This window comes from Lampris incognitus, chromosome 19, assembly GCF_029633865.1.
Source record: "Lampris incognitus isolate fLamInc1 chromosome 19, fLamInc1.hap2, whole genome shotgun sequence".
In the NCBI taxonomy this organism is placed as follows: domain Eukaryota; kingdom Metazoa; phylum Chordata; class Actinopteri; order Lampriformes; family Lampridae; genus Lampris; species Lampris incognitus.
The window spans coordinates 10535585-10551811 of record NC_079229.1 but is presented as its reverse complement, the minus strand read 5'-3'; positions in this window follow the sequence as shown (position 1 = coordinate 10551811).

The window sequence follows — 16227 nt, the reverse complement described above, 5'->3', positions numbered from 1 at the left end:
CTTCCTGAGCGTCATTACAATGCTCTCGACCCTGAGATCCGACCCCCGCTCGAACCGTCGATCGTGCAGTCGCTGCAGGGCATTGGACCGGAGAAAGTTCAGGTACTTGGTGAAGCCCACCTGCCCATCCAAGTTGCTAATCGAACAGTGAGCGTCAACTTCATTGTCGGTGATGTAACTGACACAGAGGCCATCCTCGGTAGCCCATTCCTAGAGCAGGCACGCGCACGTTTGGATTTTGGCCAACATAAGATTGTGCTGTTCGACGAGCAGGTAGCCTACTTCGACCCCAACAATCAACCCAGGGTGCATGTCGCGAGGATAGCCCGCACTACTGTTTTGGAGCCTAGACAGGAGTACATAGTACCAGGAAACGTACATTTCCGCAGACATGTACAGGGAAGCGTGATGATGAGTCCCACCAAAGGCTTCATGGAGAAGCACCATGTGCTGGTGGCACGGGCCCTGGTTGAGGCTGGGTCCATGAAGCACATCCCCATCAGAATGTACAACCCTGGGAGCACTGCTGTCACCATAAGGAAGGGGGCGGTGGCAGGACTCCTTCAATCGGCCAAGGCAGTACAAAACCCTACCACTGACATCGAGCACGATCCACTCACTATGGAGCTTCCCAGGATACCTGACCATCTCCAAACCTTGTATGCTCAGAGTTCATATGAGCTAAACGTTGAGGAGCGATGTCAGCTAGGTCAGCTGTTGCAGTGCTACGGGGATGTTTTCTCCAGAGGACCCACCGACTTGGGCCGTACCAGTTTGGTCCAACATGACATCGAAACCCGGCCTGGCGCTCCAGTGAAACAACAGCCCCGACGAATGGCCACAGAAAAACAACAAGATGCTGACCAGCAGATACAGCAAGGCCACGAGGCTGGTTTCGCCCGCCGCAGCCACAGCAGCTAGGCATCGCCCATTGTCATGGTCCGCAGAAAGGATGGGGCCTTCCGCCTTTGTGTGGATTATCGTGCTCTAAATGACTGCACTGTAAAGGATGCTTACTCGCTGCCGCGGATACAGGACACACTCGACACCCTGTCCGGAGTAAAGTGGTTCAGCACCTTGGATCTCGCCTCGGGCTATTGGCAAGTCGAACTGACTCCTAGAGCACGCAGGGCAGCCGCCTTCTGCACCAGGAAGGGTCTTTTCGAATGGAATGTGATGCCTTTTGGCCTATGCAACGCACCGGCAACATTCCAGCGACTAATGGACCGTGTCCTGGCAGGCATGCAATGGGAGACCTGCCTTGTGTATTAAGATGACATCATAGTCCTTGGCAGGGATGTCCCAGAGATGCTACAACGCCTTGGAGAAGTGTTTGACCGGCTGCGCCAGGCCAACCTGAAGCTGAAGCCTGCCAAGTGTTGCCTCTTCCAGCATCAAGTCGCCTACTTGGGGCACATCGTGTCACAAAACGGCGTTGCCACTGACCCACAAAAAATCCTGAAAGTGCAGCAATGGCCGACTCCAACCTCTGTCAATGAGGTCCGTCAGTTTGTTGGACTAGCATCCTACTATAGGCGGTTTGTTAGGGATTTTGCTACGGTGGCGGAGCCACTCCACGCCCTAACTAAGAAACACGCCCGTTTTCACTGGTCGGAGCAGTGTGAGGAGGCGTTCGAGGAGCTGAAGCGGTTACTTACCAGTTCTCCCATCCTCGGTTACCCGCTGGATAGCGGTAACCTCATCCTAGATACCGATGCGAGCGATGCAGGGATTGAAGCTGTCCTCTCACAAGTGCAGCACGGCCAGGAGCGGGTGTTGGCCTATGGGAGTCGGAAGCTTTCTAAGATGGAGCAGAACTACTGTACTACCTGGCGGGAGCTTCTGGCAGTGGTGGAGTTCACTCGTCATTTTCGTCAATACCTGCTGGGTCGATGTTTCATTGTGCGCACCGATCACAGCAGCCTCCGTTGGTTGACCAGGATGAGAGAACCCGAGGGGCAGTTAGTCTCTCTTCTTTAACCAGCTGAGGTTGAAAGTATTGCCCAGACTTCTACACAATCCCAAGGCGTGAGCTGTGCATTCCTTCTCACTTGCTATGGCATTTGTGACAGCTAAATGGAGATTATGGCCAAAGCAATTTAGCCATGCCCGGCCGAGTTTGCCTATGGCAGCCACAATGTTAGAACCATTATCTGTGGTTATGCAGGACATTTTCTGCTCATCTAATGCCCAGTCTGCCAAAGCAGACTGAAGGCATTCTGTAAGTGTATCAGCTGTGTGGTTCTCTGGTGTATATCTTGTTTCTAAACACTTCAACTGTAGAGTCCAGTCAGCGGTGAGGTAATGTATTGTTAAGCTCATGGATGGGGTCATATTTGAGCTTCACCACATGTCTGTAGTGGTTGAGTAAAAGTCAATTTCTTTTAAATCCTTGAGAATGTCATGCTTCACTTGGTTCTATGAATTGGGGATTACAGTTTTGGAGATGTATGTTTTTCCTGGTATTTCGTACTGCTTGTCAAATTTTTTGCAGCATTTCTTTAAAAGCTGGTTTTTCAACCGTATTGAACAGCTGCATTTCTTTGGCTATATACCGCGTTACACAGTCTGTTAACGTGCACCATCTGGTACTGTCACGTTTATATTTAGACACTCGTCCGAAAGCTTCAGGAACAGCCAGTTGCCGGGGCGGAACTGCGGCGGTGGCTGCCTTTCCATCTCCGGCGAATTGAGTCGGGTGGTGGATCCATAAATGGGTTTTTAAGTTTGTGGTATTTGCGCTTTTGACCGCCACCTTCTTGCTGCAAATCCAAGAAATCGCCTCCTCCGAGTTACCTGGGCTCTCCTTTTTCATTTGGCTTAAAACCAAAATGTGCCCACAGCGGTGCTGTGGTGTTTGGCTTTGTAACTACGTCCATGATGTTAACGTCAACAGATACTCGTCGAAACGCAGTCGTCGAATATTCTAGAACATTATAGAATAAGCGTCTCAAGATAAATAGCTTGTTGGCGCTAATTCACCACTCGTGCCATTAAACCATCGCAGAATGGGCGCAACAGGATGACGCCATTAAAAGAGCTTCAGTCAAATAGCAAACGGCGGAAAACGGCGCGGAAATAGTGACGGAAATATGACATTTCTGTTAGTTTCAGCCAGCTGTTTTTATACAAATGAATGTAAACGATTTAACGATTATGCAAAATGGTCGCGGTCAGGTCAAATAATCGCGATCGGGTGATTATGTAATAATTGTGACAGCCCTACACATACATGCATAGCCTCTAAGGCTGGATGTGTGAGACATTTGCGGTGGGGGATAACGTGAATAGTCTACTCTTCTCATGTCATCTACCGCCCCCCCCCCCTTCAATGCACAACTTTGACAGAATATCCGCTGCCTTTGCATGTGGATTGCTGCGAACTGCAATCCGCTGAATGCTCCCTGTATGTGTGGGTGTGACAGGCAGTGGCTGTGAGAATGGAGCTTGTTGCCAAGCGTGTGATACCAAGCAGTGGGTCTGTACATACTCACTGGTACATTGAACACGATCTTCAGGAGTGATATCGGCTGAGTCTTTGAGAGGTTCCTCTTCCATTTCAGCTGCTGCTTCATAGACTGCTGCTTCAGCTGAGGCTGGAGTGGCACTCCTCTCTTTGTAGCAGTACAGACTGGCTTCCACCTCTACTTTGCACTGTGCTGCTTCAGCCACGACCCTTTGATGCTCTGCCTCAGTTTGAGCTTTCTCCCTCATCATAGCTACCTCCTTTTCGGCGTAGGAGACCTGTACATGAGCTGCCCCTGCTTTAGCTCTTGTTTGATCGCTGTCGTGCTGGTTCAACACCTACTTGAACTTCCTGATAACTTGGAGCTAGAGCCTTGTGACCTGGTCTCAAAAGTTTTCTGCATCCGGTGCTGATGATTCTGTTGCTCCATTATGCGTCTATCAACTTGATTCTGCTTCAAAGAGCTATGGATGCAGTGCTGACTACCAATAAAGTTGAATCAGGAGGTCCGCGGTGGCGTAGCGGTCTAAGCATCGGCTTGGTGTCGATGCAGTTGCCCACTGGGGACCGGGGTTCGCGCCCCGGTCTCGTCAGATCCGACTATGGCGGGACTCGATGAAGCAGCAATCATTGGCAACGCTGTCTTCGGGAGGGGGGCGGAGTCGGCTTGTGTTCGTCATGTGAATGCGTCTCTGTGTGTGTCGGGAAAACAGTGGTTCGGCTTGGATTCGCCTTGTCACGAAAGTGGGGAGGCGTCTCCTTCGAGACTGCCGGCCGGAGAGATGCAGTTGGCGAACGCATGCAATACGAGGGTGGGTGTTTGAATTAAAATAGGGATCAATTGGCCACTAAATTGGGAGAAAAAAGGGAAAAATCAGAAATAAATTAAAAAAAGAAAAAAGAAAGTTGAATCAGTTCATCTAGATACAACGTTTATGGACAGATATGTTCCATCACTCAACTAAGTGACATCTTCAGTCTAAACTGAATGCAGGTATTCCCACCCTTATAAACAATACAGTACAAGACAGTTGTCTAACGACCGAAACTAATGACCAGTTTCATATGCAAATATGGGTGTGACCATTAACCAGAGTTTCGATGGCCATGTGTACTATTCAGAGGATTGGGGAGTAGTTGTAATCACAGCATTGGAAGATGGCGACAGATGTACCCCTAGCCCCCCCCCCCCGCTTCAGGGATGGTCCTTCCCTCTTAACATAAATGGCCTCTTTGACTTTCTGTTCCTCCGTTCAGGGATTGTCGTTCATGTGCAAATATGGGTGTGACCTTTAACTAGAGTTACAATGGCCATGTGTACTATTCCGAGGATTGGGGAATGGTTGCGATCACAGCACTGTAAAATGGTGACAGATGTACTCTTGCCCCCCCCCCCCGTAAGTTCAGGGATTGTCGTTCCCTCTTCACATAGATGGCCTCTTTGACTCCCAGTTCAAACCAGCATTCCTCTCTATCAAGGATGTGCACATCCTCATCCCAGAAAGAGTGGCCACTTGCCTGTAGATGGTGTAGACTGTGGAGTTCTGGCCTGACGTGTTAGCTCTCCTGTATTGTACCATTCTCTTGGTCAGCGTCCGTTTAGTTTCCCCATTGTACAAGTCAAGGCAATCCTCCTGGCACTTAACAGCGTACACTATATTGCTCTGTTTGTGCCGGGGGACCTGATCCTTGGGGTGGACCAACTTCTGGCGCAGTGTGTTTTGGGGTTTGAAAGCAACTGAGATGCAGTGTTTTGAAAATACACATCTCAGATTTTCCGGCACTCCCACCACATACGGATCCACCACTGGTTTACGCTTAGGCAGCTGTTGTCCTTCACCTCTCTTCGACTGACCGGTGCACTGTTTGGGCGTCGTCCTGACTTTGACAAACGTCCAGTTAGGATAACTACACTTGCGCTGTATTGTTTATAAGGGTGGGGATAACCTCCAGTCAGTTTAGACTGAAGAGGTCACTTAGTTGAGTGATGAAACGAACCTGTCAACAAACTGATCAAACTTTCTTTGATTTTCTTACCTGGATGCATCAAGACACGTGCTGATTACAGTTCTATTCCACTGTCTTCGCCCTCTGTGTGGATGTCCTTTTACTATTCTGTCCTCGCTCTTGCGTGTCTGAGCAAGGCTAGATAAAAAGTCCAACAAACCATGTTCTGGGAAAAGGGTATGTGGCATTACTGGTCGTTTCTGTAAAAAAAAAAAAACAAAGCCTGCATCAACACACTGCACACAACAGGACAACGACAATCTAAATAATTCTATGTACAAATGCAAACTCTCATTAACTTAATAAACATGGTAAATAACTCAAGCTAGCACACAAACTGTACAGCATTAGCCTAGCATAGACCTCCATAGTGTTACAGTCATTTAGCCGACGCAGGTGACTTACAATAAGTGCATTTAATGTAGGAAATCAGGAAAACTGCTAGTCATCAAAGGTCATAAGTGCATCTTCTCTCTAAACAAGCATCTAAGAGCAAAACCAGTGCTAAAGTAAAAGCGCGAGAAAGAGATTTATTTATTTTTTTTTTATGAGTGAATACAATAAGTGCTACAAGCAAGTAACAGGGTAGTAGTTCTTGAAGAGGTGAGTTTTCAACCTGCGCCAAAAGATGGGCAGTGACTCTGCTGTCCTGACATCAGTGGGGAGTTCATTCCAGGACTGTGGGGCCAGGACAGAAAAGAGCCGTGACCGGGTCGTTCGGCAGCAGGGTCCTCTGAACGACGGGGCAACCAGGCGTCCCGAGGCAGCAGAGAGAAGTGGTCAGGCGGGGGTGGAGGGCTTGACCATGACCTGGAGATAGGAAGGAGCTGTTCCTTTCACTGCCCTGTAGGCTAGCACCAGAGTCTTAAACTGGATGCGAGCAGCTACTGGGAGCCAGTGTAGGGACATGAGAAGGGGAGTTGTGTGGGAGAACTTAGGGTGGTTGAACACCAAAAAAGCTGCAGCTTTCTGAACAAGCTCCAGAGGTCTGATGGCCGACGCTGGTGCCAGCATGGATGGAGTTGCCGTAGTCCAGCCGGGAGATGACCAGAGCCTGGATGAGCACCTGTACCATCTCATCAGTGAGGAATGGGTGAATCTTCCTGATGTTATAGAGGAGAAATCCGCAGGAGCGAGCAACCGATGCAACGTTTGCAGCAAACGACAGTTGGTCATCCAGAATCACACCAAGATCCCTCACAGCCCAAGTTGGCGTCACCACGGTGTTGTCAATGGTGATGGCCAGGTCTCGGTTTGGCCAACCTTTCCCCGGGAGGAACATCAGCTCTGTCTTGTCCAGATTGAGCTTCAGGTGGTGTGTCGCCATTCACTCCAAGATGCCAGTCAAGCACGCAGCAATGTGTTTCTACTTGTGTGTCAGAGGGAGAGAAGGACAAGATGAGCTCGGTGTCATCGGCATAACAATGGTAAGAAAAGTCATGCGAGCGAATAACAGAACCCAGGGATGTCGTGTACAGGGAGAAAAGGAGAGGACCCAGAACCGAACCTTGTGGAACGCCTGTAGTCGTTTTGCGAGGCTCCGACACAGATCCCCTCCATGTCACCTGGTAGGAGCGACCCGTCAGGTAGGATGCAAACATTGAGACTGCAGAGCCTGTGACACTCAGCCCCTCGGCGGTAGAGAGGAGGATCTGGTGGTTCACTGTGTCGAACGCAGCTGACAGGTCCAGGAGTATCAGGACAGAAGAAAGAGAGTTTGTTCTCACATAGTGCTGAAAAGTGAAACAAATGACCAGCATATGTATGTGGCCTATATTCATTCGACAAACTAAACAACGTTTTCCTTCCACAGAACAATTTCCTTATGAAAACACTCATTGTAACAATATTTTACATCTATACTTATGGACATATCAACTCCAAGGCTTAAACGAAAGGAGAGAACTGTCCCCTGCACACTGTAGATCGCTCTCGGTTTGACTGAATAACAAAATGGAGGATGGGAACGAAATAATAATAAGTACCACCTCAAATGCCCGGTAGGGACCAGTAACGGACCAGTAATGTCAAAGAGCTTAGATAACAAGAGCGGACACTCTGTCGTTTTTCTGTAACAGCCTGAAGAGGGCGCTGACGTAGCAATTCCGCCATTATGGACCGAAATCTGGAGAAATCTCAAGGCCAGTCAGTCAGCATGAAGACTAACGTCAAACAGCCGCGGATTCCGTGGAAAGAAATAAAAAAAATCGAAATCAGTGTTCAGCTATTAACTGTCAGAATTCTCCGATGTCTATCTATCGGCTGCATTGACTAAAATATGTCAGAACTATCCCATGTAAGATTTGTTAGTCCCCCTGAGGGTGTCCTTCCACAGTGTGTGCTGGACCTACTGAGTGTGATGGCGTCTGGAATGGATCATGATAGCAATGTACTGGTTTATATAGCTGGGTATATAGGCAATAAGGTTGTACAGAAGTATAGTACTGGTGGTCACTGCAAAGAGTACATCTTGATCACAGATGTCCCTGATGATTCACGGTACACATTTCTAAGCTACAAACAGTACACTGATCTCAACCTAGGAGAGAAGGGCCGTAAAGTGCCCAGCCTGGCACTGGTTGATCTAATCACAGCCCTGGAAAGTAACTTCAGAAAGAACATCACGTCAGTTATCCACCGAGATGGCCTGGGGGGGGGGGGTATTTACCAGCAGCATGCAGGTTGTGAGTGAGTGCAACAGAGCTGTGTGACAGGAAGAAGTGCCAAGACTCATCTACTTGGTCAAGTTGTTCTTATGCATCAGAATCCATCACATCCTGTGGGAGGAAAACCGCCGTATCTCTCAGCCAAACCAGAAGAGAAACAGAACATTTCTCAAAATCAGTCATCAATAGATAGATAGATAGATTTTTTTTAACTGTGCAAGAACAAAACAGACAATACCAAGTGAACTATAACTACATAATGAACACTTAAGGAGATGACGCTAAGACAGGACGTCAAGACAGGACAATAGAACAGAGTAGGCCTATAACTGATAATAAAGGACAATAAACAAATGATAAACCCAGCCACTGAGGATGCACAAGCCAGTGCATCCTTAGTGCCGGTCCCAAGTCCGGACAAATGGGGAGGGTTGCGTCAGGAAGGGCATCCGGCGTAAAATCTTTGCCAAATCAAATATCTACTACTTTCGGCTGCTCCCATTAGGGGTCGCCACAGCGGATCATCCGTAATTTATGATCCGCATATTTGATTTGGCAAAGATTTTATGCCGGATGCCCTTCCTGACGCAACCCTCCCCATTTGTTCGCGCTTGGGACCGGCACTAAGGATGCACTGGCTTGTACATCCTCAGTGGCTGGGTTTTGCCAAATCAAATATGCGGATCATAAATAAGACCAGATGATCCGCTGTGGCGACCCCTAACGGGAGCAGCCGAAAGTAGTAGTAGTAGTAGAGAAACAAATGATAACAATAATACAATATTGATAGATAGATTATATTGTCATTGCATGAAAATGAAATTTAAATAATGTAATCAAAATTTCAATGTAAAGTGAAATGTAAATTTGTGTTTCCAACGACAAATGTGAATAATAATACCAAATGAACATATATCTAACATTTCTGTCTTGAGGTGAATTATTTATTTCCCTATTGAATTTTGAGTGTTATCTTCAGTGTCTGCAGAACTGCAAGTGCACTTCTTTCCATTTATGATTTTGATCTGTTTGCACCCACAGTTCAATTTTTTGAGTATCCACTGCTGTTCACACATGCATAGTGAAAGTGTTGGCAGCAGTCTGTGCACTTGATCATTCTGCCAAAGCTAGGCCTTCTGCAGTACAGACATTTGATTTGTTCAGCCAGGTGGGGGTCTTTGCAGCGGCAGATAAGTTCTGGAAAGAGGTGGTCCATGAAGAAGACTTAAGCCTTGGGAAGATTTTCAAGAAGAAAACACTCATCTCTCTTTAGCTGGCAAATGATGCTGCTCGTCTTTGGTCCACATCATAAAGAGATCTGTTGTTCTGGTCCAGTCCGTGGTTCAATAATTACAATGTCATGAAAGTGAGATCATAATAGTGGAAATTAGGCCTTGATGTTTGTTTGTTTTTTTATGATATCACCAGAGTTAGAATCAAAGCCCTTCTAGGCTATTACGAATCCTATTGAAGATTATTTAAGTGGTTTATCTCCTCGTAATATCTGCTGGATCCATCAGCGCTGCACAGCTGCGGTCGCTGCACAGCAACATAAACAATCAACTTTCAGTCCAAAATGGCGGTGGCCCGGCTCAGCAATGGAGCGTAGGCCTTACATGGACGAACCAATGGAGCGTCCGCTCTTGTTATCTAAGCTCTTTGGTAATGCAAACTAAACAGGGATTAGAACATGACGCTGCAGTCAGCCGAGACGCATAAAGTCACTTAGATGAGTCAAATCACTTTTATAAATGAAACTGTCTTGACTTGACTTATAGCCCAATATCACAAATCACAAATGTGCCTCAGGGGCTTTACAGCAAGACAACATCCTGTCATTAGCCCTCCGCACTGGATAAGGAACACCTCCCTAAAAAAAACCCTTTAACAGGGATAAAGAAAACAGGAGGAGACTTCAGGGAGAGCAACAGAGGAGGGATCTCTCTCCCAAGACGGACAACGTGCAATGGATGTTGTGTTTAGACAAATTAAGTAATACAACACTGAAAGAGGATAACACAATTATAATGGAATTATAAGATATATGAAGAATATGATGAGGAGGATGCCAAGCAGTGTCCATACGCCACCGGAACAGCCCAGGAAGGACGCGAGCCACGCGACCACCATCACCTTTTATCCATCCATCCATCCATCCATCCATCCATCCATCCATCCATCCATCCATCCATTACCCGAACCGCTTGTCCTGCTCTCAGGTTCGCGGGGATGCTGGAGCCTATCCCAGCAGTCATTGGGCGGCAGGCGGGGAGACACCCTGGACAGGCCACCAGGCCATCACACACACACACACACACACACACACACACACACACACACACACACACACACACACACACACACACACACACCTCGGGACAATTTAGTATGGCTGAGTCACCTGACCTACATGTCTGGACTGTGGGAGGACCAATGTTCTTGAGGGGCGTCTGGGTGCTGTTTAAGGACCTCTGGATTAGGGTTGTGCAAAAAAATCAATGCAGCTTAGTATATTTTTACACGATACTTTATCGATTTTCCAGCCCCTCGTGTACATACATTATTTTTTTCATGTTTTAAACCTGTTGAAACATGTTTTAAACCATTCAATATGATGATGTGGCATCTACACTGCAGTTGAGGTCAGTGTGTTCTGTGACACAACAAGAACACTTTATTCTGATATGATATAGCATCTACATTTCAGTTTTACTGTGTTTGATGACAAAATAACAATACTTAATATGCACACTTTATTTCCATGTGATGTTTTGGCATCTACATCTCAGTTCAGTGTATTCAGTGACAGCATACACTGTACAATACAAATACCGTTCTAACAAACTGGAATGGAAATCTTGAATTAAATAGTTTCAACTCAATTTGTCCAATGAGTTATCAAAATGTAATGTGTTGTAAATAAGACTACCCAGGTGGTACATGGCAAGCTGTAGTTTCAGCTTTATTTTTAAATTTTCATTAAATTATGTTGATGAAGATTTAAGATGTACTTTATTAGTCCCATGGGGAAATTCATCCTCTGCATTTAAACCATCATAGTCATGTAGCTAGGAACAGTGGGTAACCGCTGTGCAGCGCCTGGGGACCAACTCCAGTTCTTCTTTCCATTGCCTTGCTCAGGGGCACAGACAGGAGTATTAACCCTAACATGCATGTCTTTTAGATGGTGGGAGGAAACCGGAGCACCTGGAGGAAACCCACCGCAGACACAGGGAGAACATGCAAACTCCACACAGAAAGGACCTGGGATGGCCTGGGGTTCGAACCCAGGACCTTCTTGCTGTGAGGTAACAGTGCTAACCACTGGGTCACCGTGCTGCCCCACATATTGCAATGTATTGCAATATGTATTGTCTCGCAATGTATTGTGATACAATCGACCCATGTATTGTGATATGTATCGTATCGTGCAGTCCTTGCCAAAACCCAGCCCTACTCTGGGTGCTCTGAACGGGCATCTGGGTACACTTGAGGGGCATCTGGGTACACTTGAGGGGCATCTGGGTGTTCATTAGGGGCCACTGGGTACTGATGGTAATTCAGGGGCTTCAGAAACTGCGCTTTGTTGATTATTGTTACCGTGCAATAGCAACAATGAAAGTGTGTTGCATTCCTACAACTCAGGCCACACTTTGATTGTGACCTCTTAAAGAGAGGAACAACAGTAAAGTAAGAAGTTATTAAATTAAATCAAATAGATTCTGCTGTAACTGTGAAAATGTAAGGCAAATGAAAAAACACGAAAGTCAAATATATTCAATAAACACAAAAATAAACACTCCCTCTTTGCCTCACAGAAGCATGCCCTCTGATATGGCCTTTTAAATATATGTAATTGTAAATGTGCGTACTGACCCCTGAGTGGGTAAATTTAACTGGTTGACTGGTAGTTATTTCCCAAACAAAGCTTAACATATATAAACTGGCAGTGAATAAAATCAGTTGGCACGGCAGCCTATTAGAGTTTAAATAACTTACCAAATTAAGCTCTGTTATAGGCCTTCCTCTGGCAATTAACTAGAATTTTTCATAAATTTTCATCTTGAAAATGGCATGGATAATGTATTCACAGCGATGTCCTCCTCACTAGTGGTAACATTACTCACTGCTTCCATGGTGACCCAACAGGCTAACTAGCCAGCTAGTTTATCGGGGGGTTTTTTTTACACAATCTTGTCATTCATGTCCCCCCGTAGCGGGTGAAACTTGTCATGAAGTTAGCAATAACAAAGCCCACCCATTTAGGGGAAAGATATGATTGGTCGGCACGCTGGCACAATGGTTAGTGCGGTCGCCTCACATCAAGAAGGTCCTGGGTTCGAGCCCCGGGGTAGTCCAACCTTGGGGGTCGTCCCGGGTCATCCTCTGTGTGGAGTTTGCATGTTCTCCCCGTGTCTGCGTGGGTTTTGTAGTGGAAAACACAGTTTGCCTTGTAACCATGACTTTGCAAAAGACATCGCAACGCCAAAACTGAGTTGAAGCTGCAACTGTCAACCACAAATAAACGTAATCTAATCACCCCATCTTGAGAGTAAACCATGTACTTCTGCATAAATATCTGCTCGGCCTCTCGTTCAGGACTTCTCACACTGGGGGAAGCCCACATATGTGATATTTTTTGTTCTGTGAAATATATATCAAACCTGGTCTCAAGCAGACAGTTAGTTGTCTTCTCACTCATTTAGCTATGAACTAGGTGACTTTTCCACCACAATTCCCTCCGGTTTATTAAGAACCTGTAAATGACACACTCCGACCAAGCCCTTTTCATTTTGAGAGATACTGCAATTACTTTCAGACTCCACAAGACTCACAGGCCTCACCGGCTTTTATTTCAGTTCGTTCATTCATTCAAGATTCCTGCTTAATCCAGCTCAGCTAAACTGGAATTTATCCCAGCATGTACCGGGCAGGAGGTGGAGAGACATCTTGGACAGGTCGCCAGTCCATCACAAGAGCCACACATAAAGAGTAGTGACACAGTTTTTATACCTATAAACAGTTTAGAGCCTCCAAACTAGCTCCTCACAGAAGGCTGGTATGGAAGCCAGGAACCGTTTACTGTGAAGCGACGGTTTCTTCTTCCTCTTCCTCTTTTGGCTTATTCCCCATTTCTCAGGGGTCACCACAGCAGATTTTACATTTTCCATCAGTACCATGTGAGGGCACAGCACCAGTGGTGGCCATTGTTAACCCGGGCCTCAACTGATCCAGTATGGTCTTGTCAATCCACATACTGATTTGGCAAAATGTTACGTGGGATGCCCCTCCTGACACAACCACTGACCCTGTGTACGGGGGCACAGGTAAAGCGCTGGATGCCACCCCAGTATTCATGGACTTGCACCCTCGCCTGTCGCTATGGCGAAGCGATGGTGCTAGTCACTAAACCAACATACTGCTCACGTCTAGCCACACTTATTAAAATGTTTAGCTTATTCAATGTAACAATATCTTTTTTTCCCTCCTCTCTTAATGTTAAAATTCATTGTTCCAACACCGCTCCCTGTCTTTCAGTTAGTGTAATGTTATATTTCTGCTGTATACTTATTTTGTTGTTCCTCACAAAATGGATGTATATGAATTCTGCACAAGGAGGAAAGAAAAACACTACGTTTCCATCACCATAAACCACGGTCCTACTTTCAGTAGCTGTCACGGATAACCTGTACTGCAGTTAGAACTAGCTGGTGTGCAGAGGTTAGTTATAGTTTTAGAGTTAATATAAGTTTTGAGCAGCTCTCAATATTAGATGGAGACTGATAGAAGCAGAACCATTTCACATCACTCTGACTTCTGGGAGTCTGAATTCTGCCTCATGAGCCAACAGTTTTCCTCCACCAATATTAGGCTTACGTCTTCAGCTGTGTTTGCCAATTGCTTTTGGCACATAGAGGATGACAAATGATAGTATCACCATTGGTAAAAATCATAAATCTGTAGGTCCCAGAATATTTGGCTACATTAACATAATACTGCCGTCTTTTTGGGCAGATGTCTTATATCGATGTCCCAGGTATTATCCAATATTTGTACAGTTGTTATTCTGTGGTTATTTTAGTCATGTGGTGTGCCTGGTGTTAAGGCCAGAAACAATTTGATTTATTGCTAATGAAATATTGTGATAAACAATGGGCAGGCAGGCCTACAGTAGGCCTAAGGGTTCACTCCCAAGAACTTCTTTGATCGCTGTGTAAATCCAAACTGCATTATAAATTGTCTCTAAATACTTTCGCGTTGTATATTTTTCTAAAGCTGACAAAGGTTTGATTTAGGAAATACCTCTCACTACACATAACATGTCTAGACTGCTGATTTATTTGTATCCTGAGCCACTCCATCTGCATCCACATTTTGACGAGCTCGTCTGCGAGATGGCGTCCCCTAGAGGCCGCATTTGGATGACCGTTGAACGGTTCACAGTGGACAAAATGGAAATTCTAGTTTTTGGGGTTTTTTTCTTTGTTTTTTCAGCCTAGGTCTTATTTTCCTAGTGGTTTTTATTGTCCCTCTGGGTCGTTACCTGTCTCATGTTGGAGTGTTTTGGAGCCCAGGCATGCCTCTGCTAGGTCATACTAACACACAGGTCCAGTTCAGCTCAAGAAAGTCCACTTTATCTAAACCTCGCATTTGCTGGTGAAAATGAAGTTGACATTTTAAATTCATTCGCTGAAATTAAAAGTAAATTAATTCAATTAAATATCGGCGCTACAACTTGTAGAAAGGAGCTACCGTACTTAACCTAATTACCTGTTACACGTTTTGGATCTACCGCCTGAGGCTCGCCAACGCCCGCTGCATAAATTTTGCGTGCGTGCGGAATAGGTTAAGTACGGTAGCTCGTCTCTGCCGTTGTACTTCCGGTATTTAATCGAATATTTTACTTTTAATTTCGGCAAATTAATTTAGAATTTCAACTTTGTTTACATTTGAAAACAAGGGGCTTGTATAAAGTGGACAAGACTGAGGCAAATTAAACCTGTATTTTAGTTTGTCCTGCTGACGCCAAAACCCGCCAACGTGGGACAGGTACGTAAAACACCAAACCAGTCCCTACGAATGATGGAAAATGCAACCCAGGTTGAAAATCAGTTGATCTGAGTTGTAGTATGCGCGACTTCATAGCTTCTAAACTTTTGATATGTCAACTTCTTTATCACAGACGAAGATCCGTAACAGTCAAAGGAAACGGATATGCGTTGGTATTCGGTGTATATGCACGAGCACTCTACAATGTGTGTGTGTGTGTGTGTGTGTGTGTGTGTGTGTGTGTGTGTGTGTGTGTGTGTGTTTAACCTGTAATGTTTATTTTAAGTGCCTAATAGCAAGACCAATACCATCCTCATCGGGATGACGATATCGTCAATATTATGTCACCACACATTCTAGTCGCGTCCATCCTATTCTATTCGAGTCCTGCAATTTCATTGGCTCTTACAAACGAGGACGAAATGACGCGACCCAATGAGATTAAAGGTTTATTCCAAGGCGTTTGGTTCCGGGGTGGCCTGTTATTTTTATTTCGAAGGAGACACATTGGTAAGAATCCGTATCGATATTTGTCTGCGGTAGACCTCATATGCGTGTGTAGATCCTACTTTATTACGGAATATCAACACGAAGTCGTCTAACGTCTAACGCCTACCCGCTGTTAGAGCTGGTGCACCCACCGCCTTCACGTCGCCGTGTAAAGCCTGCGGTTGTACTCTCACTTAGTGTAAAGCTCAACATTATAGCCTCACTGCTGCCGACAGCCACCGGACATGTGCAAGAAATATTAAAAACAAAATAAAAGTAGGTCGACACGAGCGTGACCGATTTCTATTTGAGGCGGGCACAGCAAATGGAGCAGGCTGATATTAGTGGCATATGAAGGTAAAGTGAGGAGGAGGGGGAGGAGGAGGAGGAGGAGGGAGGATAGATAGCTTTACAAGAGTCGTCTTGCAGACTAAACCCACACACACACACACACACACACACACACACACACACACACCCATATATAACTAAGAAAACGGTGTTAGTCGCTACGAGGCTCTGCTGCGGGCTGCAGCGAAGTGAAGGCTG